At 36.9% G+C, this 19,291-nt stretch overlaps 1 long non-coding RNA gene across 1 annotated transcript in view; it reads right to left on the bottom strand.

The window, feature by feature from the left end:
* Positions 1–897: 897 nt before the first annotated feature.
* LOC110217688 (uncharacterized) overlaps positions 898–19,291 on the bottom strand; it is a 69,270-nt gene continuing 50,876 nt past the window's right edge. The window contains exons 2-4 of the long non-coding RNA XR_002327117.2: positions 15,895–16,017; positions 12,049–12,138; positions 898–1,728 (exon numbers count right to left, since the gene is read on the bottom strand). This is a non-coding gene — a long non-coding RNA (uncharacterized LOC110217688). The remainder of the gene's footprint in view (positions 1,729–12,048; positions 12,139–15,894; positions 16,018–19,291) is intronic.

The raw sequence follows: 19,291 nt of genomic DNA, 5'->3' as shown, positions 1-19,291 counted from the left end.
ATACAATTGTAACATGAAGGCGCCAGGGGCAGAGTGGTATGCCCAATGTGAGAAGTTCAGGGGTAAAGTGAGCTTCTAGGACAAAAAAGTTTCTGTGTCATTGTTGAGAAAGTCCAGCAGAGTCAGGAGTGCCTTCTGGATAGGAACTCTTTCCAGCACACCAAGCTTCTTCCCTGGAGAAATTATTTAACCTCTCTAACCCACTTGTCATCTAAAAAAGATTATACATTTTACTTGGTTCTTCTAATTATGTAATTGTAAAGGACTTTAGGGCAGTGACAATCTAACCAAAATAATCACTGTAGCAACTATAGTGGTATGATGCCACACATTTGGCTTATACTTCCCAAACTAATATGACCATGGAATACTTTGGGGCTTAAAATAGATAAATGGAAGCCATGTGTGATGGGACAGAAAAAGGTGTATATTTTAAATTATGTGTAACCTGTGGCCTAGCATTTCAAGCTCTAGATTTACATGGCCTGGGTTCAGTCTTGCAGAGCCTCCAACATGGTGTGATGGTAAATGTTAAACAATTAGCTCTCCAAAAAAAAAAAATACACACTGAACTTTTAAAGTTAATCTGTATTATTACCATTTTCCCCATCTGTTTTTTAAAAGACTAGACAGTAAACAAAACAATAAATTAACCCTGATTTGTATATTTCTGAGTAGTAAATACTCACACTGATAATTAAACAATTGGTGGTTAAAGCTGGCTCCAGCACACCCTTGGTGGCTTTTCAAAAATTAAGGGTTTTTTGGCTCAATTTGCTGCCCCCCGCCCAAGCATGTCCTCTGGGAACCTCAAAAAGACTGCTCCTGTCTAGTTTCTAGAGATGTGGTAGTGTAGTCTTTGGCTCCTGTGTATGTATTCAAGAAATTAATGTATCATTGGTAGAGGACAGCCTTTATTTCACAGAAACAATGACTGGGCAAAGAACACAAAGGATACAAAATAGCCCATAAACAACTAATACAATGCTCTTCCCTCTTTAGTGATTCCCACCTTCTTCTCACCCAGGGGAGAATTATCTAATGGGCACCCCCACTATGATTTGGTATCTCCCTAGAGAAAAAAATACTTTGGGGTTGCTAGAAAAGACAACCCCTAAACGTTCCACAAAGTCCAAAAACAGAACTGCTCTAGCTTTATGGTATACCCCAAGGACCTATACTCTTTCCAGAAGGAAAACACGCTTTGGGCTGCTAAAGATCAAAATAACCCGACATTCCAATAAGTCCATTCACCCCAGGGACTTATACGGGCTTATGGTTTTAAGGGCTTGAAACCCCACCCCCCACCCCTTCCCTGGAAGGCAAATTAAATCTGTGTTGTTAGTCAGACAACTCCTTTCCCTGCCAGACTTGCAGTCACTTAATGATGAATGGTCATATCAAAGGGTAAAGTTCAGGCAGGTTTTATCATTCCTCCATGTCACAGATCATAGATTTAGATATCAAAGAGACCTTTGCCATCATCTAGTCAAATCCCCCTTCATTTCAGAGATGAGAATCTAAGCATACAGGAGTGAAGTGCTTTGCCCATGACGCAGGTAAAAAGTGGCTGAGGCAGGATCGAATCCAACATTCTCTGACTCTAAATCCAGCATTCTTCCCCCTGAACTGTAGTACTTCTGTTGATCAGTCCCCACGTTGCTCTTCCAAATCCAGGACCATTTATTAGATGCTCAAGCTAGAAACTTTTGGTGCTCTTCCATAAATCTAGCAAGGCAGGGGGAGCAAAATGGGAGAGGAGATCTGAACACTTGGCCACAGGCTAGATGGTTACCTTCTCCAAAGTCCCATTTCTTGGTCTTACAGGTTATGTCACTGCCTCTTTATGAATAGGGCCAAGAACTTAGGTTCAATCAATAAGTCAATCTATCAACATTTATTAAGCACCTACTATGTTCTAGGCACTGTGCTAAGCACAGGGGACACAAAGAGGCAAAAGACAGTCCCTGACCTCTAGAAGCTTATAATCTAATGGGGCAGACAACATGCAAACATATACAAACAAGCTATACACAGGATAAATAGGAAATAATTAACAGAGTGAAGGTGCTAGGATTAAGAGGGGTTGGGAAAGCTTCCTGTGAAAGATGGGATTTTAGCTGGGACTTAAAGGAAGCCAAAGAAATCAGGAGGTTTTAAGGACAGAGAGCATCCTAGGCACAGTGGAAAGCCAAAAAAAAAAATGCTTCAAGGTGAGAGATGGAGAGTCTTTTTTGTCAAACAGCCAGGAAGCCAAAGTCACTGGATCAAAGAGTACATGGTTTAAAGAATTCTCCCTTCTTCCACCCAAGAAACTAGGACATATTGCTCCTTGGGGTCATGTTGTTGAGGCCACTTGTATCTCTTGGGCCACATGGGCCATATAACTCATGTAACTGCTTTGTGCTTCCTCCCCAAAGCTGCCATTCATGGTTACCAGTGAGAAGACTATATGAATGCACAGACACCTGCTCCCCCAGGACTCAAATCTATTCAAGTTGCTGGTTTTTTAGCTCTCTCTGGATTTTTCTGGAAAAAAAATGCCAGCTACAGGTCTATTGGCATCGTTTTGTTTAATTTTAAGAATGTTATTGCTACCTTTTGCTTTTACATTGACTTTTTCCTCTTTTGGTCTCCCTCTCTCAAAGGGCTATCCCTTATAACAAAGATTTCTTTTTAATAAAAGAAAAAAGGGAAAAGAGAAAATAATTCAGCAGAATTGATCAATACATTAAAAAAAATCTGTCAATATGTATGGTGCTCTACCCCATGGACTGCCAAGCTCTATTGGATATAAAAATATTTTAGGCTTATCTATGGGGCAGTTGGGTGGTACAGTGGTTGAATGTCAGGCCTGGGGTCAGGAAAAGCCATCTTCATGAGTTCAAATCCAGTCTCAGATACTTACTAACTGCGTGACCCTGGGCAAGTCACTTAACCCTGGTTGCTTCAGTTGCTCATCTGTAAAATGAGCTGGAGAAGAAAATGGTGAATCACTCCAGTATCTTTGCTAAGAAAACCCCCAAATGGAGTCACAAAAAGTCAAACACAACTAAACAACAAACAGACTTATCTATTGGCATAATGGTTTTTTGTTTTGGCTCTTTTTAATAAGGCTAATACTAAGGGGTTAATACATCCACAAGCATACATACAACCTAAGCCAATCCATTCATCCCACATTACTTTTACTCAATTGCTCTTCTGGTATGAGGTGCGAATATGTTCACAGGTTCAGGAGATGTCCTTGATGCTCTTGGTGAGGATCACTAGCCCACATATAGAGCTGCAGAAACTTCTAATCTTATCAAGTTGATAATCAAAAGATTATAGTTTTAGATCTGGAAAGGATCTTAGAAGTAACTTAATCTAATCACATATTGTTACTGTTCAGTCATTTTCAGTCATGTCTGACTTCCTGACCCTGTTTGGGATTTTCTTGGCAAAGATACTGGCGTGGTTTACCATATTCTTCTCCAGCTCATTTTACAAATGAGGAAACTGAGACAAATAGGGTAAGCAACTTGCCCAGGGTGACACTGGTAGTAAGTGTCTGAAGCCAGATTTGAACTCAGTAAGAGAAGTCTTCCTAATTTCTGGCCTGGCACTCCTACTTTATTGTATAGATGAAGAAACTGAGGTTCACTGAAAATGGAAGATTTGACCAACTTGTGATAAGGAGAGACAAGATTCAAATAGAGGTCCTCTGAGTCCAAATTTAGCACTATTTCCTCTGTACCAGGCTGACTCCTGATAAAAGCGCAGTATGGGAAATTCTGGAGCTAAACAGAGAAAGATTGTTCTTATACTGAAAAATTCCTGATCCATTCATAATTTCTTAATATTTTGGAATGAAAAATAACACTAAAATTGAAATTTTTATGGAGCTTCTATGTATATTGGAACTCTTTATACATGAGGAAGACTCTGTTTCTACTTTTTATTAGATGTGTAATAATAACAATGACACCCAACTTTATTTTTAAACTAACAAGAGATTTTCCAGTTGCTAGAAATTTATTTATTTTTAAACATCTATGCAGGGTTATAACACTTCTTTTTTTTCCTATAGGATTCATAACGAGAAGGCAGATGAGGATGAATGTATCACAGACAGTATTTTCTCCAATAAAAAACATGGCTTTTGGGAGTGCTAAATAAACTTCAGTGAGGCAGCCCTAGTGTGTGGATGAATTCCAAATGAGGAAAAGGCAGTCAGGGTGCATATTAAGTTCAGAGGAGAAGTCTTTGTAAACAATGTAAAAATGGACAAGAAAGAAAGGAAATGAGACTAATAGTTGGGTCTGGCTAGAGAATAATTACTTTCAGAGACTTAAAAAATATTTTAACTGGAAGGGCCCACACCCTTACTAAATTCAGATATCAAAGAAATTTTAGTTACATAAAAAGCTGTGATTTTAGCCTCCCAAACATAAGTCTGAAATGTTATGTTTTTATCATGGAATTCTATTTTTTTTCCTCTTTGTTTAGGCTCCTTTCCTAGAAATTTGATATTATCTAAGTCTCCAATAAACTAACACCTGATCATCACAAGCTTCTTATATGGCAGACCTTACATATCATGTACATATAAAAATCAGATTCTCTCAGCTTTTTTTTAGACACACAATTCCCTGCCTCTTATAAGCTCTAATTTTTTTCAAGTTCCCCTCAAATGCCACTTCCTATTTGAGGCATTTCTTGATTCCCCCTAGTTATTACCCCCTTCTATATTACTTCGTATTTACTTTGTGTAAATTTTATGTTTATTTATATGGATAAGTGTTTTTTTGTTCAGTTGTTTTTTAATCATGACCAACTCGTTGTGACCCCATTTGAGTTTATTTTTTTTTAATTATTGGCAAAAATACTGAAGTGGTTTGCCATTTCCTTCTCCAGCATATTCTATGGATGAAGAATTAAAGCAAATAGGATTTCCCAGGGTCACACAGGTAGTAAGTATCTGGGGTCAGTTTTGAACTCATGAAAATAAATCTTCCTGATTCCATGGGTATGTGTAGTTTTCCCCAAAAATAAGTCAACTCCTGGAGGTCAGTGACTGTTTCTTTCTTTCTCTATTTAGAACCTAGCACAGTACCTACATATATTAACTTCTTAATGAATACATGTTGAATGAATGAATGTTTTATCTTAAAAAAAGTATAGCCTTATCTATTAGTCTGCTTTTTAAAGTTATTTTTTTAAATTGGTCAATCAACTTTCAGTAGATACCAAATCCTTATTTATTTACATTGTGTCCATTTCCCTTATTTCCAAGGTATTTTCTTTTTCTCTGAATCTCACTTTTCTTGTGGCTAAAAGTTACTAGTTCTATGCCTGAAATGACCGAATAGATGGTATAATACCTAAAGTTGCCCTAAATTACTGTTATGTGGAGAGGGTACTATTCTCTCAGGTGTCATTGTTACAAATTCTGGAAAGTCAGGCTTCCAAATATAAATCTGTTTCCCATTGGGGAACAGAAGCTGCTATTGGTTAAATATTTCTAAAGTGACCACTCCCTTCTCCTTTATTCCTCCCAGTTCACAAGATGGGATGGGGTGGGGCTGGGAAATGTGTCCATTTTTCCTTTAATACTGTAACTGTGTCTGAGACTGATATTCAGCAGGGCTGAAAACCCTCTTTTGTTGTTGTTGTTGAGGTCATTTCAGTCACATCCAACCCTATTTGGGATAAAGGAATTGGCAAAGCACTCTGGTATCTTTGCCAAGAAAACCCTCTATCAAACTCTTTTTAATCAACAAATACGATCCTAATTCCAAAACCAGGAAAGGATAAAGCAAAGAATCAATGACAGTAATATTAATGCAAAACCTTTAAATAAAATATTAGCAAAAAGATTATAAGAACATGTCCAAAACACTATTCAGAGTGGCTAAATTGTATGTCTAGGGACAGCTAAGTGTTGCAGTAGATAGAACACCAGCGCTGGAGTCAAAAGGAACTGAGCTGAAATCTGTCCTCAGACAATTACTAGCTGTGTGACTCTGGGCAAATCACTTAACTCTGTTACCTCAGTTCTTCATCTATAAAATGAGCTGGAGAAAGAAATGGCAAGTTACTCCAGTACCCAAGAAAACCCCAAATGGAGTCATAGAGAGTTGGACATGAATGAAATGACTCAACAACAACAAACTTGGATTTATACTATGGATGCAAAGATGGCTGAACAGAAGGGGGAAAAAAATAACAAAATGAATCATATGTAAAAGAAAAATACTATCAGACTACAGTAATCATAGTAATATATGCAAAAAGAAGATTTTGAGGAAGGATAACATTCATTTATGCTAAAAAAAAAAGACCCTAAACAGCAAAGGCACAGAAGGGCCAAATTTGTTAATATGATTATGTTTATATATCCAAAAGCTGCCATAATGTGCAACATGGAAACAATAGAGGCTTTCCTGAGTAAAAAAGAGAAGTAAAAAAGTAATACCTCCTCAGTTATTTGACATAGTTCTAGAAATGCTGATGATAGTAGAAACAAAAAAGAAAGAATAGACAAGTTGGCAACCTGGTAAAAGTAGAGATGAAGTTAGCTCTATCAGTAGATAAGATTATTGACTTAGAAAACCCCAGAGAATCAGCAAACTAACTAAATGGATATACTTAATAGTTATAATAAAATAGCAAGATACAAAGTATCCTCCCCCAACAAAATTCAATGAGGATGTTAAGATATTCCAACACCAAACTAAACTGAAACATACTTTGAGTGAATGATTGGATATAAGAAAATCCTGATGAAAAATGCAACAATTTGTCTTTCAATTTGAAATCTTTCATATGCTTAGAAAGAAAGGAATGGATGAAGAAGATTTTCTTATAAAGTCCCTCATAGCTTTGTTTTGTTTTGTTTTAAGTCGGGCTCCTTTATTCTCAACTTTAAAAAACTTAGATGAAAAGAAGGAGGCAGCTGTGGCCTAGGAGCAAGAAAATCTGAGTTTTACATCTCGCTCTGTCACTAAATGAACTGTATAATCTCAGGAACATTACCAAACTTTTGTGGGTCTCTTCATCTAAAAAGTGATGCAGTTAAACTCAATCTCTAAGAAGTCATCCAGTACTAAAATGCTAAGTTTTCTCAAGTTCAGTTTCTCTCATTATAAAAATTCAATTTATGATAAAATCACCCTATTGTTTTATAAAGCAGGAAATGAATTCTGAATATATCAGCCAAAGACTGTGGGAGAAGTTTCACCACACAATTTTTGTGGAATCTTCCAATTTTAAAATCTAGTGATTTTTTAAAAGCTTCTTAGTGAGGAGGAAGTATGCTCAATCATTAATTCATTTAACATACACATCAGAGAACAGGCTCTCCTCATCCTATTTCAAGAACAGTTAGCAAGGTAGAAAGGAGAGAGCAGCAGTACCTTGGGGCTCAGGTAAACTCAAAAGGAATTGCACCGCCATTATGGTGTGGAGAGGTAAAGTTTAGCTGGGTTATTTAAGGAAATGGAAGAGTAGTATGATTATAGTCTGCAGGATAGAATAACACTGGCTGCAATCCTGCTGCCTTTGGGCAGAATTGAGGTGAGAAGAACTGATCCCAGGACAGACTTTCCCACACAGGGAAGTGCACAGCTGTAGTGGTGTGGGCATCCTAGGGAGACTTCCTTTATATGGGCTTTTTCTGTGCATTCCATTGGTGTACTAATTCAGTAGGAAGGCAGCCTGAGGGGCAAACGTGGTGTGAAAATGTCTCCTGAATTTCCTCACCCTCATGGACAAAGTCTTTTGTTCATTGTTTTCCCCCTGCCAGCAATTTTCGAGGCCCAGAATTGCACCGTTTATTTACTACACCATTGTGAAATGATGAAACTAATCTATGTTGCTTTCTGTCTTTGACCCAGATCAATTTGTTAGTTTTGAAAAATGAAAAGCTTTTGCAAAGTTTGAGGAAACAGAGTATGAATTACCAAATAGAGAAGCATTTCTTTGCTGTGGAAAATACAGGTAAGAGCTGAGGTACTCCTCAGGGTTATACATTCTACTAGGCCCATGAGAAAATAATTATATGCACTTTGCAACTATATTTTAAATTAAGCATTGTTATTAATGTTTTATCACAAAATTATTGATTTTATTTTTTAAATAGATAATTTAAGAAGTTTTCTATATTCTTGGGCCCAGAAGTTTGTTGTAAGAATACATAAATGGTTTTTCGATGAAAGTCAATGAGAAAACTATACTTACTAGAAACTTTTTGACATTCCTTCGCTCTTCAACTCCAATATAAGGCTACATGTTACAGACTGACACAATTTAGGCCATAATTATAAATGTGAGCCTTCCTTGCACTATATGGTAAGTTGGCTAGAGCACGAAAGAAGTGAATGAATGTCCTTGCTGGCATAGTAGCCACAAACGAAAATTCATCAGAAGCCTCAAAGGCATCAGTTAGCATTGGAGACCATTTCTCATCATTGATAAGCTCAAGAAATGAGATTTTTCAAGTCTCTTTGACAAATGTTTACCAAAAATGTGAAGATGGTTTTTGAGATACCTATCACTTTTGTGTTATTACCAGTTGGTATTACATTATATGTGAAAGGTAAACCAAGGAATGGAATCAATTTATGATAAAGTAGAACCAACCCGCCCTCCCCCAAAACTTTATTAGCTCAATATTTGAAAGTTCTATAAATCAGGAAGTTTTAGATCCATAAGAACTTGAAAGTGACAACAGTAACATTTAACTTTTAAACATGTATAGTTTTTTAGGACTCATTTTAACAACTTGGTTTTCTGTTTCATAAATCTAAACTAGATCTGTAAGAATACTTTGGGAGTACTTTAATCATTAGGACACAAACCTCTAAGCTAACTTCAGAATGATTCCTTAATTAACACTTAAGATATGGTATACTAGAGAAAAAATTGGTGGAATTAGAGACAGAAGACCTGAGCCCCTGTACCTCCCTATATCTTAGTACCTGTGTGATGCTGGGCAAGTTATCTTCTGGGCATCAGTTTCCTTGCCTGTAAAGTGAGGGAATTGTACTCAACAATGCCTCTGATGTCCTTTCTAACATGAAATGTATGATGGGGATGAACTACCCTTCTTGAATATTCAGTCCTCAGTTAAGAAAAGGATTTGGTTATGATACAAGAACCTTGAGCCACAGTGGGAGACTCACCTTCCTTTTCTTTGGCTACAATAGATAATGAAGGAAGGAGTGTTAGGGCTGGGGCTGGGGGAGCCCAGCAGAAAGGAAGAGGAGGAGGAGAAGGAAGAGGAGAAGAAGGAGGAGAAAGAAGATACTTTTACTTTAGCTTTTGCAGTCTCAAGGTTACTGCTGCAAGAGAGGAAGAAATACATCAATCAGGATGAGAATTCCTTACAAAAAGGAGACACAATGACAAATACAAAACACTCCCACAATGTCAAGACTACCACCAGGTGTCAGTATAACCTAAAGCATGGCTACAACAATTTGTGTTTACTTATAAATTGTAGCTATTTCAAATCAGAACTATATAAGTATTAGTCTAACAAGTCTTTTCATCTCAGAACTTAGCACATCAATAATCTCTGAGAATCCTGTTGTACAAAAAAACTACTGAATTTCAACCACCGAATCATTTCATCACTTTTCTCATGATATGGTAAAAAAAAAATAGAGCCAATTGAAATGAAAATATCTGAAGGAAAACACAAGTAGAGCCACAAGGAGTTAAGCTTTTGCTTCTCTGCTAAGAGAGTCACTTCCTTCTGTCCCTCTGATAAGATCTTAAGGCACTAAAGTCCTCCCTGGACTTAATGAGACAAACATACATGAATCCGGTCTACTTTATTTACTTAAAGAAAACAAAACAAAACCTTCACTGATTGTTTCATTGCGGGTGGGGGTGGATGGGAGAACAGCGCTCATCTGTGTTTTAACTACAGTGAGGTGGCAGAGGATAGAATGCCAGGCCTGGAGTCAGGAAGATTTCTCTTTGTGAATTCAAATCTGGACTCAGACACTAGCTGTGTGACCTTGGGCATGTCACTTAACCCTGTTTGCCTCAGTTTCCTCATCTGTAAAATAAGCTAGAGAAGAAAATGGCAACCACTCCAGTATCTCAGCCAAGAAAACCCCATATCGAGTCACAAAGAGACAAACATATTTGAAAAATGCCTGAACAACAAATCCTTCCAGGAAAGCTTTTGAGAGATATGTGTGTGTCTGTGTGTCTCTGTGTGTGTATCTTTCATGTATAGAATAACAGTGACATTTCAACATGTGCGGAAATTACCACTAGAATCGGCACCAAACCCTTTAGCTATAAAGAAAGTCAGCCTCTAAATCATGTGAAACAGATGGCTGTCCATCCAATTTTAAATATATTTTCATTTCAGGTGGCTGAAGGCAGTTTAGTCATCACCAAGGTTCATCTTTCCATACTAAAAAAATTATATGAATTTTACTTCTGAAGACTTACTATAAGAACCGCAGCAGATAGTGCTACACCTGGGGTCAAGAAGATCAATCTCAAATCCTTCCTCAGACACTTACTATCTCTGAGACCCTTGGCAAGTCACTTTCTTCTCTAATCTGTCCTCTGTAAAGTGAAAGCAACTGCTTCAAAGGGTTGTTGTGAGGATGAAATGAGGTAAAATGTATCAGTCAGTCCACCAGTAAACACTTCATACGCACCTACTGTGTACCAGGCACTGTGCTAAGTGCCAGGGATACAAAGACAGGCAAAAGACAACCCCTGCCCTCAAGGAGCACACAGTCTAATGGGAGAGATAACATAAAACAGCTATGTACAAACAAGTTATAGATAGGATACATTGGAAATAATCACTAGAGAAAGGACACTAGAATTAAAAGGGATTAAGAAAGCCTGCCTATAGTAGGTAAGATTTTAACTGGGCCTTAAAGCAAACCAGGAGGAGAGGATGAGGATGGAGAGGAATGGGAGATAACCAGTGAAAAGGCCCAGAGTCTAGAGATGGAGAGTTTTGTTTGAGGAACAGCAAAGGGGCCAGTGTCACTTTCTCCTCTGGAGCTATATAGGCCCAGTGGTAAGATATAGATCAGGATGACTGGAGACTGAGAATGTGTAAGAAGAGTGGGAAAGTGTGTGTGTTGGGAGCAGCTTATAAAGGGCTTTGAATGCCAAACTTATGATTTTATATTTTATTCTGGAGGTGAAGTACTGCATAAATGTTAGCTATAATTACGGTAGCTACACTACTTGTAATCCTTTTTACACATTTATTTAAATAGAAGGCAATTTCTTTCTTCTTCTTCTTTTCTTTTTCAAATGAGGAATCTTAAGGATAATTTGCTATATCACTACAAGCAACTCTCCATTGAGATCCAGATATATTTCAATAGGTTAGTATTTGAAATGTAGAATCTCACAGAAGGATTCATTTCAGGCTTTTCGACACCACTTTGTATTTAATATGTCTTATAGAAGGTTTTTTAATACTAACTCTATTATGGTGGACTTCTGTTTAACTTGTGGTTGACTTCAGCTCCTAGGTTTTTGCCTCATTAGTTTTTCTCTATGTAACAAGACCCTGGAGATGAATGCCTGTTGGCAGGTAGGAATCTCCCATCATTCCTTTCCTTGACCTCGAGTGAGCTTCCTCTGACTCTGTGGCTGGCCAGACTTGAGTGTCTGGGTGAGCCCCTCCCAAGTTACAGCAGGTGGCTAGTGGGAGTATACCAGACACTATGAATTTGGAGAAGAGGTAGGGAGAGGAATAGAGAAGTGGTAACAGCACAGAGCTAGGAACCAGAGGAACCATGTGTAGCTGCTAGAGAGTGCAGTAGTGAGAAGCCCCCATGGAAGGAGAGGCTGCTGGAATGAGGTCACAAGGGCTGTATTTCTCTACCAGTGCCAGCTTTTGTTACCATGAGGCCTGTGGAGGATGGATCTGTGCTTTCTCAAGATGCATTTAGAGGGAAGGCATAAGGCTTTGAATGCTCATTTCCCCCCCCTTTTCCTCTGTTCTTTTTTCCCCCAAGGGTGTGTGCATTCTCCCAAAATTTATCTGATTCTTTAAAGTATATTTACCTTGCCTTTGAAGACACTTTAAAAGTACACTTTGTTAACCATTACATTGCTGATCCAGGCATTCATTACTCAAATGTAGCATGGTTGTGCCTGTAAGGAAATAGCCAGGAGGGGAAAGAGAGAGATTCAAAACAATCATATTTTACCAGAGTGTTACTTTTCTCTTGTTCAGTCATTCCAATCATGTCTGACTCTTTGTGACCTCATTTGGAGTTTTCTTGGCAGAGATACTGGAGTGGTTTGCCATTTCCTTCTCCAGCTTATTTTATAGGTGAGGAAATTGAGGCAAACAGAGTTAAATGACTTGCCCAGGATCACAGATCTAGTAAGTGTCTGAGGCAGAATTTGAACTCATGAAGATAAGTCTTCCTGACTCCAGGACTCTAGAGTTCCCATGGAATAGTTTGAAGGGAAAAGCAAGCCTCCTGAGGGAAGGAGCTATGGAGATGGTCATAGTAATATCAATCCTATAATAAGGAAAGGAGCAACAGGTGAAAGTGAATGAGCCTGGATCACCTGCACAGGCCAATAGCACACTTCCACTGCTAGCTCTCCCTGAATACAGGGGCTATATTTTAGGAAGGGTGTTGATGAACTAGATAGCAAACAGAGGAGAGTGTTGAAGAGAATGATGAAATGCTTTGAAACATTCACCAAGAGGAACCAGTAATGTTTAGCCTGAAGAAAAAAAACATTGAGGATATATGATGATTACTTTCAAATACCTGAAAGTCTATCATGTGGAGGCAGTATCAGATTTGCTGTTTTTGGCACCAGAAGTAAGAAGGCAGCACCATTTATTACTATATATCTCCTATGATGCGCCCCAGCACTGCCTTATGTGCTAGGGATACAAAGAAAGGCAAAAACAGTATCTGTCCTCAAAGAGCTTACAATGTAACAATCATGACAACAGAAACAACTATGAACAAACAAGATACATACAGATTAACTGGAGGAAATCTTAGGGGTAAGGCATAGGGTAAGATACTGTAGAACTAGAAAGGTAGGAGAGGGCCAGCTTAAGAAACATTTTGAAAGCATTTTATATTTGATCCTGGAGATAACAGGAGGTCGCTGGAGTCTACCGAAGGGGGAAAGAGGTGCGAAAGAACTAAAGAGCAATATGTAGAAATTGTGGAGTCACTTTTCAGGCCAAAATAAAAGAAAAAACAATTCCTAACATTTAGAGATTTCCTAAAGGGGAATAATTCTGGGGATCCAGCTACCAAAGCAGATAAAATACTTGAAAATATTCAATTACAAAGTCCTCCTTAGAAAAATAAAGACCAACTTAAATAACTGAAGAAATATTCAGTGCTCATGGCTGGGCCATACCAATGGAATAAAAATGAAAATGTTACCAAAGTTAATTTACACTTTTTAATCTATACCAATCAAATTATCCAATGGATACTTTACAGAGCTCAATAAAATAATGTTGTGATTCAGTAGTTTCAGGCAAGTCTAACTCTTCATGACCCCATCTGGGGTTTTCTTGGCAAAGATATTGGAGTGGTTTGCCATTTTCTTCTTTGCCATTTTACAGATCAGAAAACGGAAGGAAATAGGGTGAAGTGATTTGATGAGGGTCCCACAGTATGTGTCTGAGGGCAGATTTGAACTTAGGAAGATGAATCATCCTGACTCCAGACCCAGCACTCCATCCACTATACCAACTAGCTGCCCTAATCAAATAATAGCACAGTTCATTTGGAAAAATAAAAGATCTAGAATTTCAAGGGAAATGATGAAAACAGGTCAGTATGGAAGACCTTGGACTATATTATAAAACTGAAGTCATTAAGGCCACTTGATATTAGTTAAAATATAGAGAGGTAGATCATTGGAACAGACTAGAGAAAGAAGAATTAGAAACAATAAAATTTATTTATCTAGTATTTGATAAAACCAGAAAAACATAAATTACATAGGAAAGGACTCCCTATTTGATAAAAGTGGCTGGGAAAACTGGAAAGCAGTGTGGCAGAGATAAGATTTAGATTAACATTGTCCATCATATTCTATAATACGTTCTAAATGGATATGCAACTTTGATATTAAAGAAAATACTATAAAAATTAGAAGAGAAGCAGATCCTATAGCTCTAATAGCCAAGGGTAGAATATATATATATATATATATATATATATATATATATGCATACATACATATATACATATATATATGCATACATACATATATACATATACACACATACATATATGTATATATATATGTGTGTGTGTATATACATACATATATATGTGTATGTATGTATATATGTGTATATATATATACATATATATATATATATATATATGATTGCAATTTCTACATATTGCTCTTTAATTCATGAGCACCTGTTCCCCCATTCAGTGCACAAACAAAATTAACACATTTAGGATATGACGAGAGGAAATTAAAAGGTAAAAACAAAGTCTTTTTATCAAATGTCTCTGACAAGGATTTGCTATTCAAGATATAAGATACACACACACAAACTATATATATATATATATATTTATATAAAATACACACACACATACAACTACATCCCAATAAATGATCAAAGGATATGAACAGTTCTCAAACAGAGAATTGCAAACTATGAAAATATGAAGAATGCTCCAAATCATAAGAGAAAAGTAAATCAAAACAAATCTTGAGATTTCACCTCACACTCTGCAAATTAGCAAAGATGACAAAAGTTAGGAACAGTCAATGTTGAGAGGGGTTGTGGGAAAATAGGCACATTAGTATGTTGTTAGCAGAACCATTAATCAGTACAGCCACTTTGGAAAGCAATTTGGAATTATGAAAATAAAGATTCTAAAATCTCTATGCCCTTTGACCTACAGATTCCATTCGTAGGCTTATACCCCAAGGAAGCCACTGATAAGAAGGAAAGTCTCCATATACATCAAAATATTTATAGCAGCACTTTTTTTGTGTGATAGCAAAGAATTAGAAATAAGGGAGAAGCTCATCAATGGGGGGATGGCTAAACAAATTGTGGGATATAAATGTAATGGGATATTTGTCCCTTAAGAAATATTAAATATTTTTTAAAAAGAAATATTGAATATGATGAATTCAGAGAAGTGTGGAAAGATTTATATGAAATGATGTAGAGTGAAGTAAGCAGACCCAAGAAGACGACATTCACAATGATTATAACAATGTAAATAGGAAGAACTACAAATAAAAAAAATTAAAAGTGAATGTTGCAAAATTATGAAGAACAAACATGGCTTGAAAGAACTGATATGAGAAGATACTTTCAACCCACCATAATCTTTTGCAGGTGTGGGAGATCCACAAATGTACACTGCATATATTTTCAGACTTTTTTTTTGATATATTGATTGGTTAATTTAACTTTTTTCCTCTTTTTGGCTTTAAAAAAATACTCTTTAAAATATGGGGTTGCTCTCTGGAAGGGGAAGGGATACTGAGGAAAATTATGATATAAAAAACAAATGACATTCATAAAAACTTTTTTTAAGGTGGATTAGGCTACTATAGGAGGCAGCTAGTTCCTTCTCACTAGAGGTTTGCAAGTGAAGGCTGGATGACCATTTGTGGTGGGGATGTTGCAGAAAGGATAATGGGTTAGTTAAGAGTTGGCACAGTTGGCCTTATTCTGAGATTCCATGATCCCCCCCCTCCCATTCCTGGATACTAAATAGTAGACTGACTTCTCTATAGGTACAACATTTTCTGCTTCTATATGTTTTTTATTAGTGTTCTTTCATAAGCTATAAACCCCCAGAGGGCAGATACTGTTATCTATGTACTTTTGTACAGCATTCTGTACAGCTCTACATGCAAGAGTCACTTAACTGGTTTTCAAGATGATAATGACTTCCTTTAATCAATGAGACTTGCTTCAGGAAACACATCTGGTACAGCATATTCACAGTAGGAATATCATCCAATATTGTTAACAATGAATCTGATAAGTTCCTAAAATAATTGGAAAGGAAAAATAAAATTAACGTGTGTTAGGGACGGGGGAGATTGCTGAAATCCAAAGACATGCCTTACATTAAATCATTTGAATTGGTCACATGTTAAAAAAAAAGTATGATACATAGTATTTAACAGCATGATTAATGTGATCATCCTTTAAATCAAGCTATACAGGAGAACACTAAGCAGAGAAGTATACATGAATGAGGGATCAGAAGGAAAAGATTAAGGCAATATACACCTTAGAGAGAAATAGGGATTGCTAAGGGGTAACTAGGGGGTGAAGTGGACAGAGCACTGGGCCTAAGAAATCTGACCTCAGACACTCACTAGCTGTGTGACTCTGGGCAAATCACTCAACCCTGTTTGCCTTGGTTTCCTCATCTGTAAAGTGATCTGGAGAAGGAAATGGCAAACCACACCAGGATCTTTGCCAAGAAAATCCCAAATGAAGTTACAAAGAGTCAGACATGACTGAAACTACAGAACAATAACAACATAGGAACTAGACCTGTGCTTAATTAGTATAGGGAATTCTCATGTGAGGAAATTCTCTCTATTAATGCAGGTTAGACCCTTCTCTGCAACTTATAGTCTTAGAGAGTTGCTTAGGACACTGAGAAGTCAAGCATCTCTATCTGCTATTCCACATTATATTTTCATTTGTTCCTGAGGTTTCTGTCTCAAATGAGGTCAAGACTATATCTGCCACCAAGTTCATCATAACAGTTCCTCAAGATAATGGTTTAGTGCTCCTTTGAGAAACTCCAGAAAAAAGTACCACACGAGAATAGATATTTGAAGGACTTATAGGATTTGGAGCTGGATTGGGCTCTTTTTGGTCACCTAGTCTCATTTCCTCAATTTACAAAGGAGGAAAGTGAAGCTAACAAAGGGGAAGTAAATTTCCCAGCAATAACAGTAATTTAAAGACTTCACAGATGCAGAACTGGAAGGTATGTCAGAGAACATTTAGTGATAGCATCATATGTTTAGATCAAGAAGGAGCCACAGAACCACCAAGGTCATGTAGTCCAACCTTGTCATTTTATTTATTTTTCCTGACATTTTAATTTTATTTTTAAAAATTCTACCATTCCAGCCTTAATAAACACCATTTAAAATGGGTATTTCCATATACATGGCAGAAGAGAACAATGAAACTGTACATGAAATAGCAGGTTTATATTACGTATAATTTGTTTTTCTTGCTTTTCAAGAATCTCAAATGTTATAATAGAAAAAAGTAGAAAGGAAGGGGGTCTATCAATACTTGAACTCAAACTGTACTACAAAGATGTAATTATAGCAATATGGCATTGGTTTTATAAGAGAGAAAAGTTCATCAGTGGAGCAGATTAGGTATACAACATCTTAAAGCAAATCAACACAGTGGTATAGTTTTTGGTATATCCAGATTACTGGGGGAAGAAATTACTGTTTGACAAAAAGGTCTGAGAAAACTGAACAGCAGTCTGGAAGGAATTAGGTTTATACAAATAACCTTTTTTTGGTGTTGTTGAGTCATTTCAGTCATGTCCAACTCTGCATGGCCCCATTTGGGGTGTTCTTGGCAAAGATACTGGAATGGTTTACTATTTCCTTCTCCAGCTCATTTTTCAGATGAGGAAATTGAGGAAAACAAGGTTAAGTGACTTGCCTAGGGTCACACAGGTAGTAAGTGGCTGAGGCAGAATTCAAAGTCTGGAGTCCTCCTGACTCCAGGCCTGGCATTCTATCTACTGCACCACCTAGCGGCCTTAATCAATACCTTACATCATACAAGATTAGCTACATATGGATACATTACCTAGGTATAAAAGGTCCAATCATAAACAAATGAAAGGAGTAAGGAAATTACCTTTTAGATCTATGGATAGGGGAAGAGTTCATAATTAAACAAGTGACAGAAAAGATCACACAAGATAAAATTTAGCAATTTTGATTATAAGAATCGAAAAGGTTTTGGATAAACATATAATATAGTAAAAATTAGAAGACAAAACAGGCAACTGGAAAAAAAATCTTTGCAAGAAATTTCTCTTACAAAGGTCTAATTTCCAAGATATATAAGGTACTGATTCAAACTTATAATTGTAAGAACCAATCTCCAATAGATAAAATAGGCAAAATAGGATCAAGCAGTTTTCAAAGAAAGAAATCCAAACTACCCAAAAGTCATGTAAAAATGCCTTAAATCACTAATAATTTTTTATACTTTTTCTTTTTTGAAATTTTATTTTGCTTTATCAACAATCATTTCCATAAGCTTTTGAGTCTTAAATTTTTCTACCCCTCCCTGGTGTGTAATCTGATATAGGCTACATGTATACATTCCTATTAAACATATTTTCACATTAGTGATGTTGTAGGGAAGAATTAGAACCAATAGGAGGAACCACAAGAAAGAGAAAACAAAACAAAACAGAAGGAAAAAAAGCAAATAATATGCTTTGATCTGCATTCAAACTCCAGAGTTCTTTCTTTGGACGTGGATAGCATTTTCCACCATGAGACCTTTGGAGATGTCTTAAATCCTTGCATTGCTGAGAAGGGTTAAGTCTATCAATGTTAGTCATCACACAACGTGGCTGTCACTGTGTACAATGTTCTTCTGGTTCTACTCACTTCACTCAGCATCAGTCCACACAAATCTTTCCAGGTTTTTCTGAAGCCCACCTGCTCATCATTTCTTATAGCACAAGAGTATTCCATTACATTCATATACCGCAATTCGTTCAGCCATTCCTCAATTGATGGGCATTGTCTCAATTTCCAATTTTTTGCCACCATGGAAAGAGCTGCTATAAATATTTTTGTGCATGTGGGTCCTTTTCCCATTTGTATGATCTCTTTGGGATACAGCCCTAGAAGCGCTATTGCCAGGTCAAAGGGTATGCACATTTTTATAGCACTTTGGGCATAGTTCCAAATTGCCCTCCAAAATGGTTGGATCATTTCACAACTCCACCAACAAGGCATTAGTGTTCCAATTTTCCCACAACTTCTCCAACATTTATCATTTTCCTGTTTTGTCATGTTGGCCAATCTGTTAGGTGAGATATGGTACTTCAGAGTTCTTTTGATTTGCATTTCTCTAATCAATAGTGTAAATCACTAATAATTAAAGAAATGAAAATTAAATCATCTTTAGGGTTCTACCTCACACCTATCAGAATGGTAAAGATGACAAAACAGGAAAATTAAAAGAGTTGGAGGGGTTGGGGGGAAAAGATAACTATTGGTGGAGCTGTGAATTGGTCCAGAG

This window comes from Phascolarctos cinereus, unplaced genomic scaffold (assembly GCF_003287225.1).
Source record: "Phascolarctos cinereus isolate Bilbo 61053 unplaced genomic scaffold, phaCin_HiC Scaffold_5;HRSCAF=322, whole genome shotgun sequence".
NCBI lineage: Eukaryota > Metazoa > Chordata > Mammalia > Diprotodontia > Phascolarctidae > Phascolarctos > Phascolarctos cinereus.
Note: the sequence above shows the minus strand (reverse complement) of the source record. Positions and strands in the feature narration are given on the sequence as shown.